Here is a 27,760-nt window from a genome sequence, read left to right as displayed (position 1 = left end):
TGTTTTAATTCAACATATATCAATCAACGTCATAAATCAATCAAAACTTATCCTAAATACGATATGAGAGCTTTTCAAGAGAACAAGGCAGTCATTCAAGGATTTTTCTGATAATGAAATAAATATCCCCCCTACACTTAAGATGTACATTGCCCTCAATGTACAAAGATAGATATAGGAATATAAAAAAATAAGATAGGGAGAGAAGTGAACCTTCCTAAGTTAAAAATGGATGGAATTCCTGGATTAGCGAGAGTGAGTTTTTGGAAATAAAGCTAGATGACAAACAGGATTCTGAAGGACAAAAGGAGAATTGGGGGAATAATTTGATAGTAATCATAAAGATAAGCCGTGTTTAAAAACAAAAGAATCTTCAAAAATTAATAAAATAAAAATTAAATAAAATAAGATAGATAATCTAATTTTTGAAGTGTTACGGCCGGTTCACAAGCCCGTGTGGATAGTGTCTCGCCCGTGTTTGTCGCGAAGTGAGGCATCGTCATACGGCCTTTGGGCACGCCCGTGTATATAGGCTGCGTGTCTTCATGATCATGTTACACGACCGTGGGTGATGTGGTTCGCTCCTCCCACAGTCGTGTAGGTCTTCGGATGCCCGTTTCATTTTGACAGTGTCGTCCACGAGTGCTAGACACAGGCGTGTCGCACACCCGTGTTCGTTTGGCAGATTTGACCATGGCCAGGTCGCATGCCCGTGGCCATTTATCGCATCCCGTGTTAGGAAAGATAACTTTTACCTTGTTTTCGCACGACCGTATCGCACGGCCTTGTTTCTGTCCGTGTTGGTCACACGGCCTTAAGCACGACTGTGTGGAGTTGGGAACCTGTGCTTCAAAGACTCTGGTAGTGACCTAGATGTTTAAAACTTGAACTTTAAATAATTTAAAACCGTTAGTACTCGGGTTGCCTCCCGAGAAGCGCTTGTTTATAGTCTAAGCTCGACTGTTACCTTGTTGGTTTATTCAGGGCAGTTTGTGGAGTCGTAGCTCCTCTCTATCATCTTTAAAATTCTCACCGTTATAGAGTTTGAGATGATGTCCATTTACTTTGAAAGTACTATGTGTTGGGTGACTTACCTCTATTGTGCCATATGGAAGAACAGATTAAATTACGAAAGGTCCTGACCATCATGATTTAAGTTTCCCAGGAAACAATTTGAGTCTTGAATTGTATAGGTGGACAAGATCTCCAACTTGAGATTGTTTTCATTGCTTTAAATGAGTGTCATGTCACTGCTTTGTTGCTTCCTTGTATAGGTGTGAGTTTTCGTATGCATTGGTTCGCCACTCATCAAGTTCGTTTAGTTGTATCAACCTGTTTTTTCCTACAAGTTCGGGATCAAGGTTTAGAAATTTAATAGCCCAAAAAGCTTTATGCTCTAGTTCGAATGCTAGATGAAAAATTTTTCCATAAAAAAGTCTGTACGGTGATGTCCATATGGGGGTCTTAAAAGCAGTTCTGTAAGCCCATAAGGCATCATCTACTTTCATTGCCCAATCTTTTTTGTTTGATTCTACTATTTTTTCAAGGTTCCATTTGATTTCTCTGTTTGCCACTTCAACTTGTCCATTAGTTTGAGGATGGTATGGGGTGGCTATTCTATGATGAACTCCATATTTCTTAAGAGTTTTTTCAAATTGGGTATTACAAAAATGAGTGCCCCTATCACTGATAATTTCTCTAGGCATTCCGAATGTCGAGAAGAGTTTCTTAAGGAAACTTACTACCACTCTAGCATCATTAGTAGGTAGAGCTTGGGCTTCCACCCATTTGGACATATAATCAACTGCTACTAAGATATATTTATTCCCAAATGAACTGGGGAATGGGCCAATGAAATCGATACCCTAAACGTCAAATATTTCACATGAAAGCATATAGTTTTGAGGCATTTCATCACGTTTAGATATGTTACCTGCCAGTTGGCATTTGCTACATGAAGTAACGTACCTGTTAGCGCCTTTGAATAATAAGGGCCAGTAAAAACCTGATTCAAGTATTTTATGTGCGGTCTTAGTTCCACTATAATGTCCTCCAGTTGGCCCTGAGTGGTAATGTTCCAGTATTTTTGATGTTTCTGATCTTGTAACGCATTTTCTAATGACTTGATCTACACATCTGCGAAAAAGAAAGGGGTCATCCCAAAAGTAGCTTTTCACATCATTAAAGAATTGCTTCTTTTGCTGATGTGTTAACCCTTTTGGGATAATGTTAGCGGCTAAAAAATTCGCGATGTCTGCAAACTAAGGTACCTCGGAGTCAGATATAGTGAAAAATTGTTCTTCTGAAAATGAATCATTTATTTCAACTTCATCTAGTTCTTTGGTATTGGAGTTCTTAAGCCTAGAAAGATGATCAGTCGTGAGATTTTCAGCTCCTTTCTTATCCTGAATTTCCAAGTCAAATTCCTGCAATAAGAGAATCCATCGAATGAGTCGAGGTTTTGCATTAGTTTTAGTTAAAAGGTAGCGAAGGGCGGAATGGTTAGTGTAAACAACAACTTTAGACAATATGAGATATATCGAAATTTATCAAATGCGAAAACCACAGCTAGCAATTCTTTTTCCGTAATAGTATAATTCTCTTGCGCGGCTGTCAAAGTTTTGCTAGCATAATAGATAGGTTGAAAATGCTTGTCTCTTCGCTGTCCCAATACTACATCTCCTGCAAAATCACTCGCGTCACACATTAATTCAAATTGTAAGTTCCAATCAGGTGCAATTATGATTGGAGCATTAATTAAGTTATTCTTAAAGTATTAAATGCTTCTACGCACTCCTGATTGAAATTAAAAGGTATATCTTTTTCTAGCAATTTAGTCAAAGGCTTAGCTATTTTAGAAAAATCCTTAATAAATCTTCTATAAAAACCAACATGTCTTAAAAAGCTTTTAATAGCCTTAACCGAACTAGGAGGGGGTAATTTTTCGATTGTTTCTATTTTAGATTTGTCCACTTCAATCCCTTTACTAGAAATTTTATGCCCTAATACAATACCTTCTTGAACCATGAAGTGACATTTCTCCCAGTTAAGGACAAGGTTCGTTTCCCCACATATTATTAAAACTCTTTTTAAAATTTTAAGGCAGAGATTGAAAGAGTTACCGAATACCGAGAAATCATCTATAAATACTTCCATGATATCTTCCACGAGTTCATCAAAGATGGCCATCATACAGCGCTGAAAAGTGGCAGGAACATTACATAATCGAAAAGGCATTCTACGATAAGCAAACGTACCATATGGGTATGTGAATGTCGTTTTTTCTTGATCTTCAGGAGCTATTGGGATCTGGAAGTAACCAGAGAGTCTGTCTAGAAAGTAGTAGTACATGTGCCTGGATAATCTTTCCAACATTTGGTCAATGAATGGAAAGGGGAACTGATCTTTTCTTGTGGCATCACTCAGTCTCCTGTATTCAATACAAACTCTCCATCCTCTGACTGTCCTTGTTGGGATTAATTCATTCTTCTCGTTGGTCACAACCATCATCCCTCCTTTCTTAGGGACAACTGCACTGGACTTACCCCAGAACGGTCAAAAATTGGATAAATAATTCCAACATCTAGAAGTTTAATTACCTCGACTTTAACAACTTCCTTCATGTTGGGGTTCAGTTGTCTTTGAGCTTGCACACACGGTTTGTATTCATCTTCCATCAAAATTCTGTGGGTGTAAAAAGAAGGGCTGATTCCTTTAATGTCAGAAATTTTCCAAGCTATGGTCTTTTTATGTTCCTTTAATACTTGGATTAATTCCTCTTTCTCCTTGGGCTGTAAGTTAGAAGCAATAATGACTGGTAATGTAGAATTATTTCCAAGGAATGCGTATTCCAAGTGGTTTGGTAATTGTTTAAGTTCCAGTTTGGGAGGCTCCTCAATAGAGGGTTTTTGCTTAAGTTCATCGCTTATCTTAATGCCCTCATAATCTACTTGTCTTGAAGAATGTTCATTAGGTTCATCATCTATCTCCTCTTCTTGAGCTAGATACAGTTTCGTTGTCTCTTTTTGTACAATTTCCTGAAAAGAGTCTTGAGTAGTATGATCAATAGAGTCAATAAAATAACATGAATCATCCTGTTCCCTAGAGATCCTCATAGAATCATAAATTTTAAAGATAATGTCCTTGTCACCTACTCTAAGTACCAATTTACCGTCACCCACATCGATTACAGCCCTGCCAGTGGCTAAAAATGGGCGCCCTAAAATTAAGGGCACTTCCACATCTTCATCCATGTCAAGCACAACAAAGTCAACAGGAAATATGAATTTATCTACTTTCATAAGTACGTCTTCTATAATACCCCTAGGATATTTAACATATCTATCGTCTAATTGAATACTCATCCTAGTAGGTTTAGGTTCCCCAAGACCAAGTTGTTTGAACATTTTATATGGCATCAATTTAATGCTAGCGCCTAAATCAGCTAGTTCTTTCTCAACATTCAGATTACCAATTAAGCAAGGGATAGTAAAACTTCCTGGATGTTTTAGTTTGGTTGGTAGCTTGTTTTGGAGTATGGTTGAGCACTCCTCATTGAGTTCTACTGCAGATAAGTCCTCGAACTTTCCTTTGGTTTGTTAGAAGCTCCTTCAAAAATTTTGCGTATGTAGGCATCTACGAGATGGCTTTAACAAAAGGTAAGTTGATACGTAATTGCTTAAAAAGTTTAAGAAACTTACCAAATTGTGCATCAATGTAGCTTTTTTTCAATTTTGCTGGGTATGGAACTGATGGTTTATATTCCTTCGATACTGGTTTGTCACTATTTTTGGGTTTTTCTTCCCCCCCTTTCGCTTACCACGGCTTCTTACGTTAGCTTCTTGTGTTAGCTTCTTTTCAGATTCTGCTAACACTTTCCCACTCCTTAGTGTAACTGATTCTACATGCTTTTTTGATTTGGTGTTACTAAGTAAACTTCCTTGTGGTCTTTCTGAAATCAGTTTGGACAGCTGGCCTATCTGAGTTTCGAGCCCTTGGATCGACGCTTATTGATTTTTAAGTGTTGTATCGATGTTCTAGAAATGGGTTTTTGACACCGAGATAAATTTAGATAGCATCTCTTCAAGGTTCAACTTCTTTTCCTATTGATAGGGTGGTTGTTGAAAACCCGGAGGATGTTGTGGTCTTTGATTTCCTTGACCGCCCCACGAGAAATTGGGGTGGCTCCTCCAACCTGTATTGTAAGTGTTACTATATGGGTTATTTTGGGATCGAGAGTTATTATTACCCATATATTGGACTTGTTCCTCCTCGATGCTAGGTTGAAGGGTTGATACTCTGTGCATGCTCCTCCTCCATTCATCTCGCACCTCATTACTAGATGTACCTGAGTAAAGCCAAGTAAACCATCAATCTTTTTATTTAGAAGTTCTACCTGATTTGACAGCATAGTAACCGAATCGATATTATAAATGCCTGCTGTTTTAGTTGGCTTAGTCTTCATGACTTGCCATTGATAGTTATTCAGTGACATCTCCTCTATAAACTCATAGGCATCTTTAGGTGTTTTACTATTGATGGTTCCGCCAGCAGCTGCGCCAAACATTTTTCGAGTCGAAAGATTCAAGCCATTATGGAACGTTTGAACCTGTAGCCAAAGCGGTATCCCATGGTGAGGGCACCTTCTCATTAAGTCTTTGTATCTCTCCCATGCATCGTAAAGAGTTTCTAAGTCCATCTGCACAAACGAAGAGATATCATTACGTAATTTAGCCATTTTAGCTGGCGGAAAATATTTTAATAGAAATTTTTCGGTCATTTGTTCCCAAGTAGTGATCGACCCTCGTGGTAATGAGTTCAACCACTGTTTAGCTTTGTTTCTCAATGAAAAATGGAATAATCAAAGACAAATGGCATCATCAGACACACCATTAATTTTAAATGTATCACATAGTTCTAAGAAGTTTGCTAAGTGAGCGTTGGTGTCCTCATCCTGCAAACCATCAAACTGAACAAATTGTTGTATCATTTGAATAGTGTTAGGTTTTAGTTCAAAAGTATTTGTAGCTACAGCAGGTCTAACTATGCTCGATTTAGTTCCTGTTAAAGAAGGTTTAGCATAATTATACATAGTGCGTGGAGCAGGATTTTGATTAACCGCAATTGCAGGAGGTAGCTGATTGTCTTGGTTTTCAGCCATCTCTTCATATAAACTCAAACATACCTGAATCGTTTAATTCAAACTCACATTGGGTTTACCATATCATTGCCTGTTGAACCATTTAGAATCAAATAGGATACTCGAATAACTCGAAAAGCTTGTACAATGCCAGCATCCTAGACGTGGTCTTACACGTAATCAAATATTGATGCCACTGTCCCAGACAAAGTCATACACGAAATCATATACGATGCCTATGTCCCAGACATGGTCTTACACGTAGATCTCAAGTCGATGCAAATTTCCCAGACATGGTCTTACACGAAATCACATGTCGGAATTCTATGTCATGACATATGTATCCTAACTATTCCTAAGGTTCGTACAAGGATTTCGGACGTCGTAATTCGATCGATTCAAGCTCGCAATTAATTCTCCCATGCTTATATCAAATTCGACATATACAGAAATATATTTAATAATTTAATTCGGCACTTATAATTCATATACATTTGAAATTAACAACATTTATTTACTTATGAACTTACGTCAGACAAAGACGAACAGACCAGAGCGACTATTCGACAACTTTAGATTTCCCTCGATCCAAATCTGATTTCCTCTTTCCTTGATCTAAATTAATACAAATTTGACTTATTTAATCATATATTCATTCAAATCCATTCAAAAACACATAAATGGGCTAATTACACTTTTGCCCCTGACATTTCACATTTTTTACAATTTAGTCCCTATTTCACAAAACACAAAATATTCAAAATTTCACCACACCCATGCTTGACCAAATTTCACCAAGGTCCCTAGCAGCCCAACTCTTTCATTTATTTCACATTTTGACCCCTCATTTTACAAAATTCACAATTTAATCCCAAATGGGTATTTTTACTTAAAATCACTTAATTAAACATGATAATCTAACATCATATATTTATATTTCATCATCAAACAACAAAAACAACAAGCTCTCTTCAATGGAAAATCACAAAATACACAACCAATTCAAAAATTCAAGAATAGGCTAGCTAAAACACAAAGCAACGATATCAAAAACATAAAAATTATAAAAAAACCGAGCTAAACACATACCTTAATCAATCTTAGACAAGGCCGAACCCTAGGAACTCTTTTTCTTTTCTTTTTCTTTTAAGTTTCGGCAATGGTGATGAAAAAGATGAACGAGTGATGTTTTTTTTATTTTTAATATTATCATTATTAATATAATTACCAAACCATCCTTAATGAAATAATATAAAAACTTAATAATGGTTGTCCACTACCGTCCATAATATCATTTAATGGCCTAATTTCATTTTAAGGCCTCCACATTAATAGAACATAGCAATATAGCACTTTAACAAATAGCAAGCCACTTTTACAATTTACGCAATTAAGTCCATTTATAAAATTAAACAACCAATTAGAAAAATTAATTCACAAAAATTTCACATGTAACACCCCGAACCCGAGACCATCGCCGGTGTCAGACGCGAGGGGTTAACGAGCCAAGTCCTCTTAAAGCACCGACCAATTTGGCATTTCCAGATAGGCTGGAAAAACTGCATCACTGTCGCCTTAAAAATCATATCTCGAGTTTCAAAACTCGGAAACTGATTCCGTAAATTTTTCCTGAATTTAGACTCATATATCCTTCCATGGATTTATTTCTAGAATTTTTGGTCTCGCCAATTGGTACAGTTTATTAGTTAAAGTCACCCATGTTACAGGGGTCGACTACACTGACCTTCGCGCGTTACAACTTGAATATCTCTCTGTACAGGGTTTCAATACTGATGACGTTTGTTTCTAATGAAACTAGACTCAAAAAGGAATCTGCACATATAAGGCATGACTTCTAATTCATTCTGGATAATTTATGGTAAATTTTCAAAGTCGCGACAGGGGACCCAGAAACCTTTCTGGCCCTGTCTCACGAGAACTTTAATATCTCTCGGAATACTGTTCACATGATCGTTTCGTTACTTTCATATGAAAATAGACTCATCAAGGTTTGATTTCATAATTTATTCACCATTTAATACCATTCCTACAAATTTTTGTGATTTTTCAAAACCACGTCACTGCAGCTGGCAGCATCTGTTTTTAAGGTAGGCTTTACCTAATTTGTAGTCTCCATGGGCCAACTATGGTCTTGCCATACATGGGTCCACATATGATCATGTTTAGCCATTCCAATGGCTGATCATGTGACCAACACTCCCATTCCAATCCATAATCACATCATGAAACCATATATAATTACAAACCACAAATGGTCTAATTCCATACTCCACTATTACGAACCATTTTCGCATGGCCGTACACATATACATCACAAGTACTTAAAAACAACCGAGGGTAGTCCTATACATGCCATATCCAAAACTCAACTAAAGGAGTACCAAAAAGGGCTTTGATAGTGTGGTTGACTGCAACTTCTATGATCCCGAATCCGATCGCTAACGAGCAAAATCTATAAACAGAAAAACAAAGAAACGGAGTAAGCAATTTATGCTTAGTAAGTTTCGAGCCATAATATACACACAACCAAAGCATAGCATTCAAGTAGCTAAACAATAATTCATATGCACAATTTCTCAAAGACATGCTTACTTCACAATCCCAACTCTTATATTCATACACAAATAACGGCCTAGTTAATGCCGATAGCTCATTTATCATTAGAGCGAATATTCATACGCACTTACTCATAGTGTGCAAAGCACACACAAAACATACCTTGTTGTTGGGAATTTCACAAGTGCATTAACTGAAAATTTTCCAGCAGCTTATAAACTTCAAATCACATACCTTCGGAGTTTATCCGGATATAGCTACTCGTTCAAAACACCTTCGGGACATAGCCCGTTATGGTAACCCGCACAAACGCCTTCGGACTTAACCCGGATATCACAACTTCGCACAATTGCCTTGGGCTTAGCCCGATATCACAATCGCACAATTGCCTTCGGGCTTAGCCCGGATATCACAATCGCACATTCATTCACATCTTTGTTTCAATTTCATAACAAACTTTTATGCACATTTTACTTAATCAAAATATCATTTCGCTCAATGGCCATATACAAGGGCACAATTTCGATTGCTTATTACTTCATTCAATCGAATCAAAATCTAAGTTTTGATACTCAAAACTTACCTCGGATGTTGTCGAATGATTCCGATGGCTATTCGACTACTTTTTCCTTCCCTTTATCGGATTTGGTCCTCTTTGCTCTTGAGCTTAATTTAGCAAATAAATTGATTCAATCATTTGAGTATCAAAAGAGGAACTCAAGGCACTTAGCCCACATATATTCACTAGACATTAAAGTCACATAAGTACGAAATTCATGAATCGACTCAACACACAAAGCCTTCAACATGCTTACTCATGGCCGAACAACACAACCTCTTAGGTACTCATTCATGGGCCGATTATGCATGTTGATGTTGAGGCCAATTACATGTTTAATACCACACATGCATGGCACACATTTTACTAGCTAATGCTTTACATATTGTAGCTCAATACACATCTATCATTTGCTTCATAATCAAAACACAATCACATGAAAATACATACTTTGAGGTAGTATATATGTCATTCCAACACATCATGTGCAAACATATATATATATATATAGGTGCATGGCCGAATCTCAAGGGGTTCATACCCATCCAAACACAAATTTTTACCAATCAAGTAACAAGCATAAATCATGCTCATGAATGCACCATGGCCGAATACATCACAACCATACCCTTTTAACTTTAGTCATGGTTAAACAAAGAATTCAATGTCCTACTCAAGAATACTAAAAAGAAATTTCAAGAGTAGTCAATCCATCATTGCATGCATTATCAACAAGTCATCACACATTTCCCCATCACACTTTCAAAGTTTACTACTAGCTCCTTTCTAGTGAAATTCACCTTTATAACTCTAAATCGAAACATCAGAAATGTCACACACAAACTAACACATATCATAGGCATCAAAATAAATTTTAAATTATTTTTATGCCTCGGTTTTGTGGTCCCGAAACCACATCCCGACTAGGGTCAATTTTGGGCTGTCACATCACACATGCATTCTAACATGTTGTAAACACATAAAATATGATTAAAATACTTTTCTGACTCGGATTCGTGCTCCCAAAACCACTGTTCTGACTAGGGTCTAAACCGGGCTGTTACAACTTTCCCCCCTTAGGGATTTTTGTCCCCGAAAATCTTACTAGAGAATAGGTTTGGGTACCGATCTCTCATAGCATCCTCAGGTTCCTATGTAGCTTCTTCAATCCCCGAAAATCTTAATCTCAGACAGTGAAATCACATGCGTTGGGTCGGATCGATATCGTCTAAGCATCGATATGTGAAATACATTGTGAATCTTTTCTAATTCAGGTGGCAATAACAATTTGTAAGCAACCAACTTGATACGCTCAATAATTTCATACGGCCCAATGAATCTCGGGCTTAATTTGCCTTTACGACTGAATCAGAATATTTTCTTCCACAGAGATACTTTCAAAAACACTTTATCCCCGATCTGAAACTCAATATCTTTTTGTTTCAAGTATGCGTAAGATTTTTGACAATCTGACCCTATTTTTAGACTTTCACGAATCACTTTTGCTTTTTGTTCAGTCTCTATGATCAAATCGACCCCGTGTATCTTATTCTCACTGAGCTCAGTCCAATATAAAGGTGTTCAACATTTACGACCGTACAAAGCCTCGTAAGGTGTCATTTTAATACTCGATTGAAAGCTATTATTATACGCAAATTAAATTAGTGGCAAGTATCATTCCCACGTACCTTCAAACTCAAGAATACAACATTTCAACATATTCTCAAGTATCTAAATAATCCGCTTGGATTGTCCATCCATCTGTGGGTGAAAAGTAATACTAAAATGCAGTTTCATACCTAATATATCTTGTAGTTTCTTCCAAAACCGCGATGTAAACCTCTGATCTCTATCTGAAACAATAGAAATAGGTACTCCGTGCAATCTTACGATCTGAGAAATGTACAACTCAGCAAGCTTATCAAGTGAATAATATGTGCGAACCAAAATGAAATGAGCTGATTTAGTCAATCTATAAACAACATTCCAGATTGCATCTTTCTTACTCGGGGACAGAGGCAAATCGGATACAAAATCTATCGTGATCCTATCCCATTTCCACTTGGGAATCATAATCAACTGAAGTAACCCAGACGGAGCCTGATGCTCAGCTTTAACTTGCTGAAAAATTAAGCATTTCGAAACAAATTCTGAGATATCTCGTTTCATATCATGCGACCAATAAAGCTATTTCAGATCATTATACATTTTAGTACTACTCGAATGAATAGGTAACTGATTGCTATGAGCTTATTTAAAATCAACTCTGAATTTCTTGGAACACATATTCGACATCTGAATCTCAAACAACCCTCAGCATCAACTTAGAATTCTGAATCAATATTCAAATCACATTGAGCCCGTTTTGCTAACAATTCATTATCGACTTTTTGAGCTTCACAAATATGTTGCATAAATAACAGTTCCACTTTCAACTCATCTACGATCGAACCGTCATCGGATAGAGTCATATGCACATTCATCGCATGTAGAGGAAACAAAGAGTTTTGACTTAGAGCATCGGCAACAACATTGGCCTTTCTTGGATGGTAGTCAATTACAAGCTCATAATTTTTAACAACTCTAAGCATCTTCACTGTCGTAGATTCAGATCTTTTTGAGTCATCAAATATTTTAAGCTTTTGTGATCAGAATAGACATTACATTTCTCACCGAACAGATAGTGGCGCCAAATCTTCAGTCAAACACAATAGCTGCCAATTCTAGGTCGTGTGTCAGGTAGTTCTTTTCGTGCAGCTTTAACTGCCTCGAGGCATAAGCTATGACTTTGCCTTCCTGCATCAGAACACAACCCAAACCATTCAAAGATTCATCACTATAAATGACAAGTTCTTTACCCGACTCTGGTTGAATTAGCACCGGAGCTTCGGTTAACAAAACTTTCAACTGATCAAAACTTTACTGGCACTTTTCTAACCATTTGAACTTAACATCTTTCTGAAGCAGTCTCGTCATCGACATTGCAATCATAAAAAATCCTTTTACAAACCATCTGTAATAACCAGCAAGTCCTAAAAAGCTTCGGACTTCGGAACCATTTCTTGGAGGCTTCCAATCTAGTATTGTCGAAATCTTGCTCGGATCAACCCGAATGCCCAATGCTGAGACAACATGTCCCAAGAAACCAACTTCACACAGCCAAAACTCATATTTACTAAACTTTGCATACAACTGTTTATCTTGCAAAGCTTGTAGCACAATTCTCAGATGTTCGGCGTGCTCAGATTTATCATGGGAATATGTAACACCCCAAACCCGGCCTAGACATTATGGCCAAGTCTGGTGTGTCACATTGAAGTGTTTTTCGAAAACTATGTTTTCATTGAAAACCCTTCTTGATGTTTAGAAACTTTTACCGTTTAAAATTGTATAAAACCTTAGCCTTATTTTTATTCCAAAACGTGATTCATTGTAATAATCAAAACATTGTTAACAACCTTGTAAAATCTTATGGGAAACTTTGAAAACTTGTAAACCTTTGTAGCGGCAGAAACATGTTATTTTAAAAACAGTTAAGTATCAAAAAATTGAACCTTCTTTGTTATGGCTTAAAGTGAATGGATACTACACACCAGGTAGGATTCAAGAAAAAAGGAGGTGAGTCAATTAGACTGCTTAAGTACCTAGCTCTTCCATGATCCCATCCTAGACATGCACACATCCATTGCCATACTTTAAGCTTATTACTTGTCCACGAACAACAAATTAAGTTTAAGTCTATTTAAAATATTTATTTCCTTTGAAAACATTTACGTTGCGGAAGCTTTGCTCGATTATCATGATATTTTGAAAATAAGTAACTTTTATAAAACGCGCTCTAGAGCTAACCAATTTTAAGGAATCAATTTAAGTGATATGAATCTCAAGTTGAAAACGATTTAAGTAATTTAAAAACCCAAAATAAAAATAATAGAGCGGCCTTATTACAACTTTAACCAAAATAGAAAAGATCAAAAATAAATGCGAAATTTAAAAGGAAGCTAATTGAAACTTATTTAAAACCGAAATTTAATCTTCGTACCACTCAATCCCGCACGGCTCCAAGTCCACCAACTAGGGCTCACCTGCAAGGATGGAAGAGAAAGGGGGTGAGTATGGAAAACTCAGTGTGTATGGAAAACCCATCCAAAGCCCAAGTTAGCTACAGCCCATTGGGCCTAAGCCTTATTCAGATAACAGCGGGTACTGGGCCAAGCCCTTTTCAGAATATAGTAAACTAGGCCTTAGCCCCTTTTCAAATAACAGTATGGCCCATAGGCCCATTCCAGAACAGAACATACATATTCGTGTATGTAAGCCCAACCCAACCTATAACCAACCGCTACACTCCACCCGTACCAGCCCTCCACTCCATGTGGGGAATAGCTCAACCCACCCAAATTTCTACACTCCACAGTTGCAAGATAGTCGTCAGATATCAGTAAGTTGAGGCAAAGCCTCCAGTACGTGGTCAAGCCACTTTCAGTACTTCCTCCATCAATAACCCAGTCCCATGCATCAGACAATAATAACAAGGCATGCAGTAAATAGTAACAGTCAAACATGCATTCAGGTCAACCTTAACCCTAGGGGTATATCAGTAATTTTGCTCCTAGGGGTAAAATTGTAAACTTTCCACCTATACAGGTATTTTAGTACTTTTATCAGTTTTAAGGGTTCTCATGAATGTTAGGGTCCTTACTAGCCCATTTTTCATCGCGGTAATTTATTTATCTCAATTTCACAATCTTAGCCACTGGGCCCTAAAACCCCTAATGGGCCCTACAGTGTCCATTAGCCATTTAAGCCCATTTAACTCAAGTTTTATGACCAGTTTACCGGTTTAAGCAGTTTCGATTCTATAGTCTAACAGAACATACTTATTGCCTATTTTTATACTATATATTTTTATTATTATTTTTTTATTAATTAACCCGTATGAGCCCGTAAGCCTATTCGGCCCAGTTTTAGCCTATCGAGGCCCAATTACTGAAGTGCACGAAATTTCACACACGACTAACTTACCACTTTGCGATTTCAGATCTAATGATTTCTAAACGTCTTGTGAGCACTCGCACACTCACAAGCCCACGAAATGCCGGAATTTTAGCATTTTTGGCTTTTGTCGAATTGAACTATGAGAGGGTGTCTGATACACACCTGTTTCACTATGACTGCTACTGAGATCCCTTACGATGTCCTACAATTGATTACCACAATTCTTAGATTGTACCCACAAGAACCAATCCCAATATTCAGTAACCCATATTCGAACTATGCCCCTAAAGCCTTTAGAATCTTACCTTTTTGCCGAAAACCGATGATTAGATCTAAGTATAGTTGTTCCAAAGATCCAAGCCTTCGATCAAACCTCTAGAAGACACTAATCACCAAAAGAAATTGTCGGTTAAAGACCCTTAAAGCCCTATGCCCAAATCGACAGCCTCCCTAGATTTTAAGGACTTCGGCTTTTCTAAATTGTAAAATAAGACTAGATCTGAGGTGATGAGCACTTACCACTTATTCCTTTTTGATTTCTACACAGATCTGATGCAGATCTTTCCTTTAAACGATACTAGAACTCGAATCCAGGAGATCTGAAGTTTTGACTATAAGTCCCTAAATCTATGGTATTTCGGCTTTTTAAGTGATGAAGAAGATGACGATTTGAGGCTATAACTTTGAAGTAATGTTGTTGATAGATACTAAGGGTTTAGAGAAGATGAAAGTTGATCAAAAAGAACAAAAATAACTGAAGGATTTTGGCTTGGAGAAATCGGCACGAGAAGTGAGTTTTCAGGATTTCGGCTTTTATGGCAATCGGCTATGGAGGTTTTGTGGAGGATGGGATTGACAGAGGAGGTGAGTAAGGTGATCAGAAGGTTTCGACTACAAAAAAAAATCAAAAAGGAAGAAAAAAATTGAGGAAAAAGAGAGGAAGAAGAAATTGGCACCAAGGAGAAGGAATTTACGTTTTCGACTTTTGTGAGAACTCAGAAAGGATGAATGGCAGTGAAAGCTTTCAGATGGCTAACCCTAATTCTCCAGGACAGAAAAAGAAAAGAACCTAACCCTAATATCAACTAAAAAAATTGGCCCAACCTCCCTAAGGCCCTTGCCGAAATACACTTAAGTGATCACATGCCTGGCATATGCCTAAAATTAAAAAGTAACCATATGCTTACCTTGCAACTTGAACCCTGGACCTTTAATTCTTTCCCAGACGCCATTTTTTTAGGAACTTAGTGGTGCCACCTTGCCACTTTACCAAGGCCTTATTTGTGTCGTAATTTACGAAGTTCTTCTTAAAAGCCCACTTAACCAAGTCTCCTATTCACTTAATATCCAACCTTGATATTTTACCGTGTTTAACTTAGGCTTGGGCCTTCTAAAGGCCCACTAACACATTTAAACACAATTCCAATATTCAAAACACCAAAATTTCAAAATTTACCAAAAATCACAGAAACCCAGAAAATCCCGAAAATCAGGGCGTTACAGAATAGATCAAAATGTCATCTATAAACACAAACACAAATCAATTCAAATACTATCTAAAGATCTGATTCATTAAATCCATAAAAATAGTAGGTGCATTAATAAGTCCAAAAGGCATAACTAGAAACTCATAGTGTCAGTACCTCGTTCGGAAAGCAATTTTTGGCATATCGGAGTCTTTAACTTGTACCTGATAGTAACCTGATCTTAAATCTATCTTTGAAAACACTGTAGCCCCTTTCAACTGATTGAAAAAATCATCAATTCGTGGCAAAGGATATTTATTCTTTATAGCCACCTTATTAAGCTATCGGTAGTCGATGCACATTCTCATAGTTCCGTTTTTCTTTTTCACAAACAAAACTGGTGCACCCCAAGGAGGAAAACTTGGTCACACGAAGCCTATATCAGTCAATTCTTGCAACTGAGCTTTCAACTCTTTTAATTCAGTCGGTGCCATTCTGTACGGAGCTATAGAAATCGGAGTTGTCCCCGGCACTAATTCAATACCAAACTCTACTTCTCGGATCGATGGCAAACCCGTTAATTTTTCAGGAAACACATTCAGATATTCACTCACTACTGGTACTGATTCAATCTTCTTTTCAACCACTTTAGAATTGAGTACATAGGCAAAACAAGCTTCACAACCTTTTCTCACATATTTCTGAACTAACATCGAAGAAATCACTGCCGGTAAACTATTCAGATCATTAGATTCAATCCAGATTATTTCATCATTCTGGCATCGCAAATCAATAGTCTTCCGTTTGCAGTTCACAATAGCATCATCCAACGTTAGCCAATTCATATCCAGAATTATATCAAATTCATCGAATTGAAACAACATCAAATTGGCTGGTAAACATGAATATCGAATCATTAACGAATAATTCTTACATACTTTATCAACCAAGATACTCTAATCACAAACTTTGCAAACTCTACAGGTAGAGTCTTACTAGATACTAAAGTCTCACATACATAAGAATGAGTTAATCCAGGATCAATCAATGCAATAACATTAGTATCATATTGAGTGAAAGTACTGATAATCACATCTGGAGACGAGGCATCTTCACAAGGGCTGATAGCATATGCTCTGGCAGGTGTATGAGCCTCAGATCTAACAGCCTTGTCTTTAGTTACCCTCTGGCTGCCACTCACATTACCTCAAGCTAACATGTTACTTGCTCTCGTATTCTGCACTATATTTTGCTCAGCTAACTCAGGGCATTCACAAATGAAGTGATCCATCGATCCACATTTAAAGCAACTCCGATCATTCAATCTACAACTATCGGGATGTTGTTTACCGCAGTGTTTGTACTAGGGCTCGTTCGATTAGATGTTACCAACACTAGCTACTGAGGTAGCTCTCGAGCTCATAGGTGGTCTATCTCAATCCCGTCTAGAATAACCCGCAGTAGCCTTTGAACGACTAAAGTCATCTTAGAATTTCTTTGATGCCGACTAAAATGTTTTACCCGACGATCTTTTTCGTGAATCTCTAGCTTCAAAGTTAGCTTTTCTTTTCTCTTTCCCGAGCACTTCAGCTTTACATGCTCGCTCTACTAGTACCACAAACTCTTTATTTCAAGAATCTCGACTAACAGCTTAATGTCTTCACTCAACCCGTCTTCAAATCTTTTACACATTATAGCTTTATTCGAAACACATTCCCTGACATATCTACTGAGTCTCACAAATTCTCGCTCATATTCTGTTACGGCCATACAATCCTGTTTCAACATGAGGAATTCTTTGCATTTTTAATCTATGAATCTCTAAATGATGTATTTCTTACAGAATTCAGTCTGAAAGAACTCCCAGGTAACTTGTTCTTTTGAAACACCGAAGCCAGTATATTCCACCAGTGATATACAGAATCTCAAAGCAAGGATACATCACATTTAATACACTCGTCAGGGGTAAAGGATAGCTCATCAAACACACAAATAGTATTATCAAGCCAGAATTCAGCTCGCTCACCATCATCATCAATAGTGGCTCTGAATTCTTCAGCCCCGTGTTTTCTGATTTTATCAACTAGGGGCTTATTTAATCTCATCGGATCAATTACTTGAGGTATTACAGGTATCTGAGGAAGATTAAGCGAGGGTGGGGGTTGTTGAGCGACTGAATTAGTTCTAATATATTGAGTGAACCACTCATTCATCATCTGGAAGAAGGCTAGTTTAGCCTCTCCCTCATGGCTAGTCATAACAGGTTTAGAGTCAGATTGCACTACCCCTTGAGCAGAAGTAGGTGCAATACTTTCCACGTCATCTGCTACGGCTCGACCGGGATCCATTTACTATACAAAAACACATTTTAATTATGAGGAATCATCACACTATCGCAGTATATAAATATGGAATGTATAGCTAAACTCATACGTGCTTCATTAGTCTTAGAACCGACTAAACTGTAGCTCTGATACAAATCAAATGTAACACCCCTAACTCGTATCCATCGTCAGATTAGGGTTATGAGGCATTACCAAACATAAGCACAGTTCATCACAATCACTTATTACAAATCATGCACAAAATTATATCGACTTCTTTATAATAATTTTGTACTTAATTAGCAACCAATCACTCATCCATATTGTAACACCCCTTACCCGTGTCCGATGCTGGAACAAGGTACTAGGCATTACCGAACTTAATCATTCACAAACATGCAAATACTAGGCCATAAAATTTCTTTTAACTCAAAACTTTTCAAACATATGCATGTCGTCCCTTATTTGGGTCTACGAAGCCCAAAACATACATCGAGACTGATTCGGGAGTAAACTGAGAACTTGAGAAGTTTCAGGAAAACTTAGAAAATTTTCCCCTAAAATAGGGTTACACGCCCGTGTGGACATAGGGACACGACCGTGTGCCTTTGGCATGCCCGTGTCCTCAGGCTGTGCAACTCTTTGTTTATGACGTCAGCATGCAAGTTGAACCACACGGTCGGGCCACACACCCGTGTCTCCAAGCCGTGTCCCTCATACAGTTGAGACACATGACCGTGTCTCAGCCCGTATAGTTAACACTTAGGCTATTTTCCAAGCCTTTAGGTTACACATAAACCCTTACAACCTTATACATATTAAAACCACAATGCATGGCCTCATTTTAGTGATTAAACACTCTTTATTTAGACATATTCATAACATTACCATGCCATCTTACAAGCAATGCATCTACTCATGCAATACCAAGTCTAGATTCCTTAATTCACATTCATAAGACTTGTCATTTTGATGATCACTTCTACCATTATACTATGGTTACCAACCATGCATGGCAAACAAACATAATCACATCATAACCATTAGACATGACACGAATAGCTAGGTTTACAAGCCATAATCAATATGAGCCACATCTCATGGCCATATACGTATAACTCAATATAAGCCAACACATTTGGCCAAAGCATAATAATACATGTCAATAAACTAGATCCCTATACATGCCACTCACTTGAAATTTCTAATATATGCTTCATTATTCCAATGGTAGTGACTTGATAGTGTGATATTGCCTCTGACGATCTCCAACCCCAAGCTAACCTAACAAAGCTAAAAAAACTGGAAATGAGAGGGTAAGCTTTATAGCTTAGTAAGACTGTATGAAAATAATAAGCAATTATCAACTTGCTTCTGAAGGTATACAACCATATTGCACTTTTACTTATGCTCAGGTCAAGCTGCTTTCTGGAGTCATAGTCACTAAATTTCTTATATCTAGAGTTATGGAAATCCAAATTAAGTTCCACTAATTTTCCTTGAAACTAGACTCAGGTATCTTCTTACCATAAAATTTTCAGAATTTTTGGTCAAGCCAATAAGTACAGTTTATTCCTTAAATTTACCCCTTTTTTGTTGTCTGACAGTTCCGACCCCCCTTCACTAAAAATTACATATCTCATGATACGGAACTCGGATGATGTTCCCATCTATTTATATTGAAAATATACTTATTAAGAGTTCTAAGTATATAAATTATAACCCATAACTATGTTTGTACAATTTTAAATGATTTTCTCAATTCAGAACAAGGGATTTCAAAATCATTCTGCTATGTCTCACATCAATTTAAATATTTCAGAATATGAAACTCTTTTTCTTACACCGTTTCTTCTATGTGAAACTAGACTCATCAAGATTTAATTTCATATTTTATTCAGCCTATAACTCAATTTTCACAATATTTAGTGGATTTTCAAAGTGGGGCTACGGTTACCGTCCAAAGCTGCTTTAATGTAAATTAATGATACTAAGTTTATCACACCTTATTAATTTATTTCCACCACATTGGTAAATATACATATTTATACATCATAGGTATAGACTTATAATCACAAGGTCATCACAAAATGATTCTCATAGGCATGAATTACCTATTTACATCTTCACCAAATGTGCATCATGAACTAAAATCATTTCTCATGAGCTTGGCATACATACCTGTGTTACTCAACATGCTCATATTCATTCCTTACTAATCGTACAACATTAATTGAGTTTGCATCTCCTCAATTTCATGTAAGTTCCTGTACCACTCACAACATAGCCATAAGCTCTATCATTGCGACTTAAACCATAAATTTCCTATTGAACCATTTGGAACAATACATGATATTCATTAGCCCCAAACATGGGATAAGATGCCAACGCCATGTCCAAGACATGGTCTTACACTAGCTAACACATCAAAGTTGATGCCATGTCCTAGACAAGTTTTACACTGAATTTCATATATCAAGGCCGATGCCGTGTCCCAAATAGGTCTTACGTTGGCTCTCATCTATCGGTGTCGATGCCATGTCTTAGACAGGTCTTACACTAACAAACAACAAGCTGACGCCATGTCCCAGAGAGGTCTTACACTAGCTTGTATATCTCGAGGCCGATACATGTCCCAGACATGTCTTACACTGGCTCTCATAATGTGGTCGATGCATGTCTCAGACATGTCTTACACTAGCACACATATCACCCAATTTCATGGTATGAATAATCAAGTCTATTCCAAATGTTCAACCAGAAGTCTTTGTTACAATAATTCTTATAATTCACGTTCTTATCACAACTCAACAATTCATGCCGAACTAATGATATAATACATGATAACATTTAATTTGCATTATTTACATACAACTTACTCGTTCCAGTGGAATATCGTATCCCATCAAATTTCCAAGCATTCAATCAACACATAAATGTTATTAACAATTTGGCATCACTTTCTCATATACAATATTATCAACATAAAATTTAATACAATCATAGCGAGATATATTTTCAAGTATATTAACAATAGCATGGATATCATGCTTATTTAATCATACGAACTTACCACGAATGTAATTTCGGCTAATTATGCCATTTTAGTCCATAACCTCGTACTTTTCGATTTAAGGCCGAATCTCGGTTCCTTGATCTAAAATGATGAAATTCACTCATTTAATCACTAAATAAATTTAGACAATAAAAAATTCACATTTTTGGTAAAATGACCATTTTGCCCCTAAACTTTCACAAAATGATCATTTTACCCCTAGGCTCGAAAATTGATTTTTATCAAATTTCTTCATGTCTTAAGCCTAGCCGAACCCTTTTTACTCTTATAGCAACCCAAAATTTCCATTGTTTCACCACATTACTATCTATTTTACAATTACTACAAACTAGTCCTTTTTAGGTGTTTTTCATGAACACCACTTCACAAAAGTTGTTTATTAAACAACTAAGATTCATTTTCTTCCATAAAATTTCAGCAAATATCATAGATGCTATCATGAAAAACCCTAGATTTTCATCCACTTTGCAAAATAGCCCCACCTTTAGTTAGCTCATGCTACAAGGGTCCCAAAAACACAAAAATCAACAAAAATGATCATCAAAATCACTTGTAAGGGATGGAAGTTGTTGAAATTTTGAGCTCTCAAAATGCCTATTTTGCTGGTATTTTCGGTGGAGGAAGGAAGAAAGATGTAAAGATGGCACCTTTTTTCTTTTTGTTTTATTTTTAGTCAAAATTAAGCTACTAACTACACCTAACTTTGACTTTTCCACTCCTATTTGTCTCTATGGCCGGCCAAGCCTATAGAATGGGTCTATTTGCACTTTAAACACCCCCAATTATGGTTCTCTAGCAATTTAACATATTTAGCTAGCAAATCACAACTTTTTCCCTTTATGCGATTTAGTCCTTTTTCTCAATTAAGCATGAAATCGCTAAAATTATTTCACCAAAATATTCGTGCAGTCATATAATCATGCTATAACACATAAAATAACATTAAAATAATTTCTCTGACCCTGGAATAGAGATTCCGAAACCACTATTCCGACTAGGTCTAAAATCGGGCTGTTACACATATAAGTCAAGTCTGCATATAAAAAGCACATGGCCAATATAAATCGAACATACATTATTAATCATATTACAAAAATAATCCATGCTATAAAATTAAACCATATCAATATCATTATCTTTTGTCAAATTAATATTTCAATTCAATTAATATGTATCAAACCTTACCACATATGTCTTATAAAATATTCATACGTGAGACATTTTTAAACATTACCAATTAATCAAATATAATCATGTGCATTACTAATTCAAGTGCATTCCACTATAATATCTTTAATCATTTTCGAACATCAAAGACATTTCATAGCATACCTAATGTGAATGCTGAAAAACCAATCCAAACCAAATATGCCTAGCCATTTTAACTCATCACATGACTATGCGTATAAGACCATATTAATTTAAACCATATAGTTCTCAAATTATAATATTCACACATTTGCATTACTTAACCAAACAAAAACCAACATGATTTTTACCACTTATAAAACATATACTAATCATGCTTTAGAAATTAAACATATCAATAATATTTATTTAATCATTTTACTGATCTCATTAACATAAAACATATCATATCGCATATACTTTATATTTCTATTAGCGAACATATTAACTAAATAACATGGCATTTGAACTCTTAAAATAATCATTAATCATAATTCATTATCATGTACTCAACTTACAACAATACATTCATTTATAAGCTTTCCCACATGCACATATTAGCCTAAGTTGAACTATACCTCATGGTTAACTAAGCAAAATTTTACAAATACATACAAGCATATCTAAATAACCGAATTTCACTTGCAACATAACCAATTCATACATTGCTCACTTGACTAATATCAATCATTTTTCATGTAATTTAGCCAAATCAAAACATGTCAATTCCATATGCTATAAATCATGCCAAAATTTCATATAAAAAACTAAATCAATTTATATATATTCGGTCATTTATATGACTTCGATATAACAGTTAAAACATATCCATTCTTGCCATCGTAAACCAAACATAGAACATACAATAACAGATATATATATATATATATCAATTTGACCTTTACATCCCAAATCACCAAAATTCATGACATAGGCACATATGTATTCATTTATCAATCATCAACCAAATATAACAGCTCATCACTGCCATTTCCCAAACTAATAAATAAACAAATTACTGTCCAAATGTAAATCAATAATAAACCATACCCAAAACACATCCAACAACCATGCTTAATCCACTTGAGCCAAATTATAACAACCACAAATGCATATCATACCAATTAACAATCTTACCAAGATGAGCTAATTATAAACCATACTTATCATTACTTCATACCAAATCATATATCGAGCACACCACAAACATATTTCATGAAACATAATTCCCAACATGAACTTATACCATAACCAAAAATGCATAAACATAAGCATCATTACTAGCCATTTCGCATTACTTTATATATGTACAACTTCAAAATCGACAACAACAATTGGTAGCCTATACATGCCATATGTTCAAAGATCAAGCTTTAAAAATACCAAAATAGTAATCGATAGTGTGACGGATTTTCTTGATGATCCCCGAGCTCGTAACTAGTTTCCAAAATCTATAAAACAACTGAAACAACAAACGAACACACAGTAAGCTTAAATAGCTTAGTAAGTCATAAGCAAATAAATTATTAAATGAACATTAGTATGATTATTTTAAGTAGGCCGAAAACTTCCAATCTCAAACACATGTATTTATAATCACATTTAAACAATTAATTCACATTATCATATTATACAACAACACTTACCTTTATTTCACAACTTCATATAAACTCAAACATACCTGAATCGTTTAATTCAAACTCACATTCGGTTTTACCGTATCATTTCCCGTTGAACCTTTCGGAATCAGATAGGATACTCGGATAACTCGAAAAGCCTGTACAATGCCAGCGTCCCAGACGTGGTCTTACATGTAATCAAATATTGATGCCACTGTCCCAGACAAGGTCATACACGAAATCATATACGATGCCTATGTCCCAGACATGGTTTTACACGTAGATCTCAAGTCGATGCCAACTTCCCAGACATGGTCTTACACGAAATCACATGTTGGAATTCTATGTCATGACATATGTATCCTAACTATTCCTAAGATTCGTACAGGGCTTTCGGACGTCGTAATTCGATCGATTCAAGCTCTTAATTAATTCTCCCATGCTTAAATTAAATTCGAAATATACAAAAATATTTTTAATAATTCAATTCGGCACTTATAATTCATATACATTGGAAATTAATGACATTTATTTACTTATGAACCTATCTCGGACAAACACGAACGGACCAGAGTGACTATTCGACAACTTTAGATTTCCCCCGATCCAAATCAGATTTCCTCTTTTCTTGATCTAAATTAAAACAAATTTGACTTATTTAATCATATATTTATTCAAATTCATTCAAAAACACATAAATAAGCCAATTACACTTTTGCCCCTGACATTTCACATTTTTCACAATTTAGTCCCTATTTCACAAAACACAAATTATTCAAAATTTCACCACACCCATGCTTGACCGAAATTCACCAAGGTCCCTAGCAGCCATTTGTTTCATTTATTTCACATTTTGACCCCTCAATTTACAAAATTCACAATTTAATCCCAAATAGGTATTTTTACTAAAAATCACTTAATTAAACATGATAATCTAACAACACATATTTATTTTTCATCATTAAACACCATAAACAACAAGCTCTCTTCAATGGAAAATGTAACACCCCAAACCTGGCCCAAACGTTATGGCCAGATCTGACGTGTCCATGTACTTACGACTTAGTATGCATTCGTTTGTTTAAGTGATTGGAGTGGTCTTGGTAAAAACAACAGCTGAGTCTTGGAAAACGTTCATTAATTTTGAAAACCCGCGTAGCCTAACATTAGCAGTTTCGACATAGTATAAATATAATCAGAAAGTAAAACCATAGCGGAAAAAAAAATTTAAATAGCGGCCTTATTACAACTTAAAACCCAAAATTAAATTAGAATATAAAATAATAAAAATAAACTAACTTAGAAAAACCAACTTTGCAGATGATGTGGCCACTCCGAATCCGTCACAGCTCCAAGCCCACTATGGTTGGGGATTTCCTGCAGAGATGAAAATAAAGTGTGAGTTCGGTAAACTCAGTATATAACATAACCCAACCATAGCCCAAAACAGATCAAACCTTAGAGTCAGACTTATCTGGGCCTTGGCCCAGTACAGAAATCAGAATGAAACCCATAGGCCTATAGCAGATATAGAACAAATATATCATGAATGCAGAAATCCCAACCCAGAGCTATCCATAACAACCCCGTACTAGCCTTACACCATGTGGGGAGACTACTTGACCCACCCAACCGCTACACACCACAGAAATTGCAGCTAGGCTGCCAGATATTGTGACGAAGTCACCAGATACAGATATTGTGGCTAGGCCACGAGCAGATATATATATATATATATATATATATATATATATATATATATATATATATATGTATGGCACCACACATACAAATGAGGTCATGCTGTAAGCTTCCTCTATCAATTTAAACCCATGTCCCATGCAATGTAAATAATATGTCATGGCATATGTATACAGAAACAGAACATCATGCTTTTTAGAAAAATTATAACCCTAGGCGTAAAATCGTAATTTTGCATGCATAAGGGTATTTCAGTAATTATTACCTATTGCTAAGGTTTCATGCTCATTCTAACGTTTACCATGTAATCAAAAGTACTTACCTCGTCCTTTTACCAAAGTGGGCCCGTTGGCCTATTGGCCCTTTTTCGGCCCATTAAGCCCAAAAATACCGTTGTGCACGAAAATGCACACCCTGTACTCTAATCCTACAAATGCACCATATTCATTAACAACTGTCTCACGAGCGCTCGCACGCTTGCGAGTTCACAAAATACCAACGTTTTGGTATTTCAACTTTTACCGGTTCAGTCTAAGGGAGGGTGTCGTTTACACACCTGGTTGATGACAATATCTCCCACACGATAATCTTGTTAGGAGACTGCAGTTAATCCACACTCCAAACAATCTTAGCTGGCGCTGAACCCAAACGAGCACGTCACAAAGCGAAAGGGATCAGCCAATAAGGGTATGCCTACTCTCCTCATGGTTTTCTCTATTTAAAGCCAGCCCTCTATCTACTCTTATGTTAGCTTCTCGATGTGGGATCCCTCCATCACCAGAGTTTAAAACCAATACCAACTATTGCCGTCCCAACATAGCAAAATAATCAACCTTTGCGTGCCAAGGGATTCGAGCCAAAGTCCTTTCACATGCCAACTCACGCCACCACCACTAGGCCATCAACTCATTTGTGTCATAAATCCAACATATTAAACTTTAAAGCGTACCTACTTGCCTCCAAATTTATTGAAAAGAAAAACCAAAATATATTGCAAGAGCCAAGACTTGAACCTTGGACCCCTTGTTTCCTCTATTGCGTCACTTCCTTGTCCCCTAAGTGGTGCCACCTTGCCACTACACCACACTCCTTTTTGTGTCATCTTTTACCCCTTTACTCTTAAAAGGCCAAACGCCAATTGCATCACCTGTTCATAAAATTAAAATTCCGAAGACTACCACGGATTTAACTTAAGTTTGGGTCTCCCAAAGGCCCACTAACCTACTAAAATATATATTTTAACCAACCAGAACACACACAAACTTTAAAAATCACAGAAACACAGAAAACCTAAAAATTGGGGCGTTACAACTCTACCCTCCTTAAAGAAATTTCGTCCTTGAAATTTTACCTGAATCAAACAGATGAGGATATTGTTGACGCATCGCCACTTCTGGCTCCCAAGTAGCTTCCTCTCTGCCATGATTACGCCACAGCACCTTTACTAGCAGAACTGATTTCCTCCTCAAAATCTTAACATCTTGATCCAAAATCTGCACATGCTCTTCCTCAAAAGTCAAGTCTATTTGGACCTCGATCTCTACAACCGGGACAACATGAGTAGGGTCAGAACGATTCCGCCTTAACATAGAGACGTGAAAGACATCATGAATCCTATCCAACTCTGGAGCTAGCTCCAACTGATAAGCCACTGGACCCACTCGCTTAAGAATCCGATAAGGCCCAATGAACCACGGACTTAACTTGCCTTTCCTCCCAAACCTTAATATTTTCTTCCAAGGTGAAACCTTCAAGAAGACCATATCACCCACAGAGTACTCAATTTCCTTGCGCATCAAATCTGCATATGACTTCTGTCTATCAGATGCTTCCTTCAACCGGTCTCTAATCAACTTGTCCTTATCCTCAATATCTGCCACCAACTCAGGTCCAAGAACCTATCATTCACCCAACTCGGTCCAACAACTAGGTATACGACATCTTCTGTAACACCCCGTACCCGAGTCCGCTGCCGGAATCGGACACGAGGGGTTAACGGCTTAAACCATTCACTTTCACAGTCCATTTTAAAAAAAAATTTCCAAGCAGTTGGCTAACTACGTCACTGTCACTTTAAAAATCATATCTTGAGTTCCAAGACTCGAAAACCAGT

At 36.6% G+C, this 27,760-nt stretch overlaps 1 non-coding gene across 1 annotated transcript; it reads left to right on the top strand.

Moving 5' to 3' along the window:
• Positions 1-5,624: 5,624 nt before the first annotated feature.
• Positions 5,625-5,731, top strand: LOC128286265 (small nucleolar RNA R71). Its single transcript, XR_008276808.1, has one exon. It is a non-coding gene; the product is annotated as a small nucleolar RNA R71 (small nucleolar RNA).
• The last annotated feature ends 22,029 nt before the right edge of the window (positions 5,732-27,760 follow it).

This window comes from Gossypium arboreum, chromosome 12, assembly GCF_025698485.1.
Source record: "Gossypium arboreum isolate Shixiya-1 chromosome 12, ASM2569848v2, whole genome shotgun sequence".
NCBI classification, from domain to species: Eukaryota; Viridiplantae; Streptophyta; class Magnoliopsida; order Malvales; family Malvaceae; genus Gossypium; species Gossypium arboreum.
Note: the sequence above shows the minus strand (reverse complement) of the source record. Positions and strands in the feature narration are given on the sequence as shown.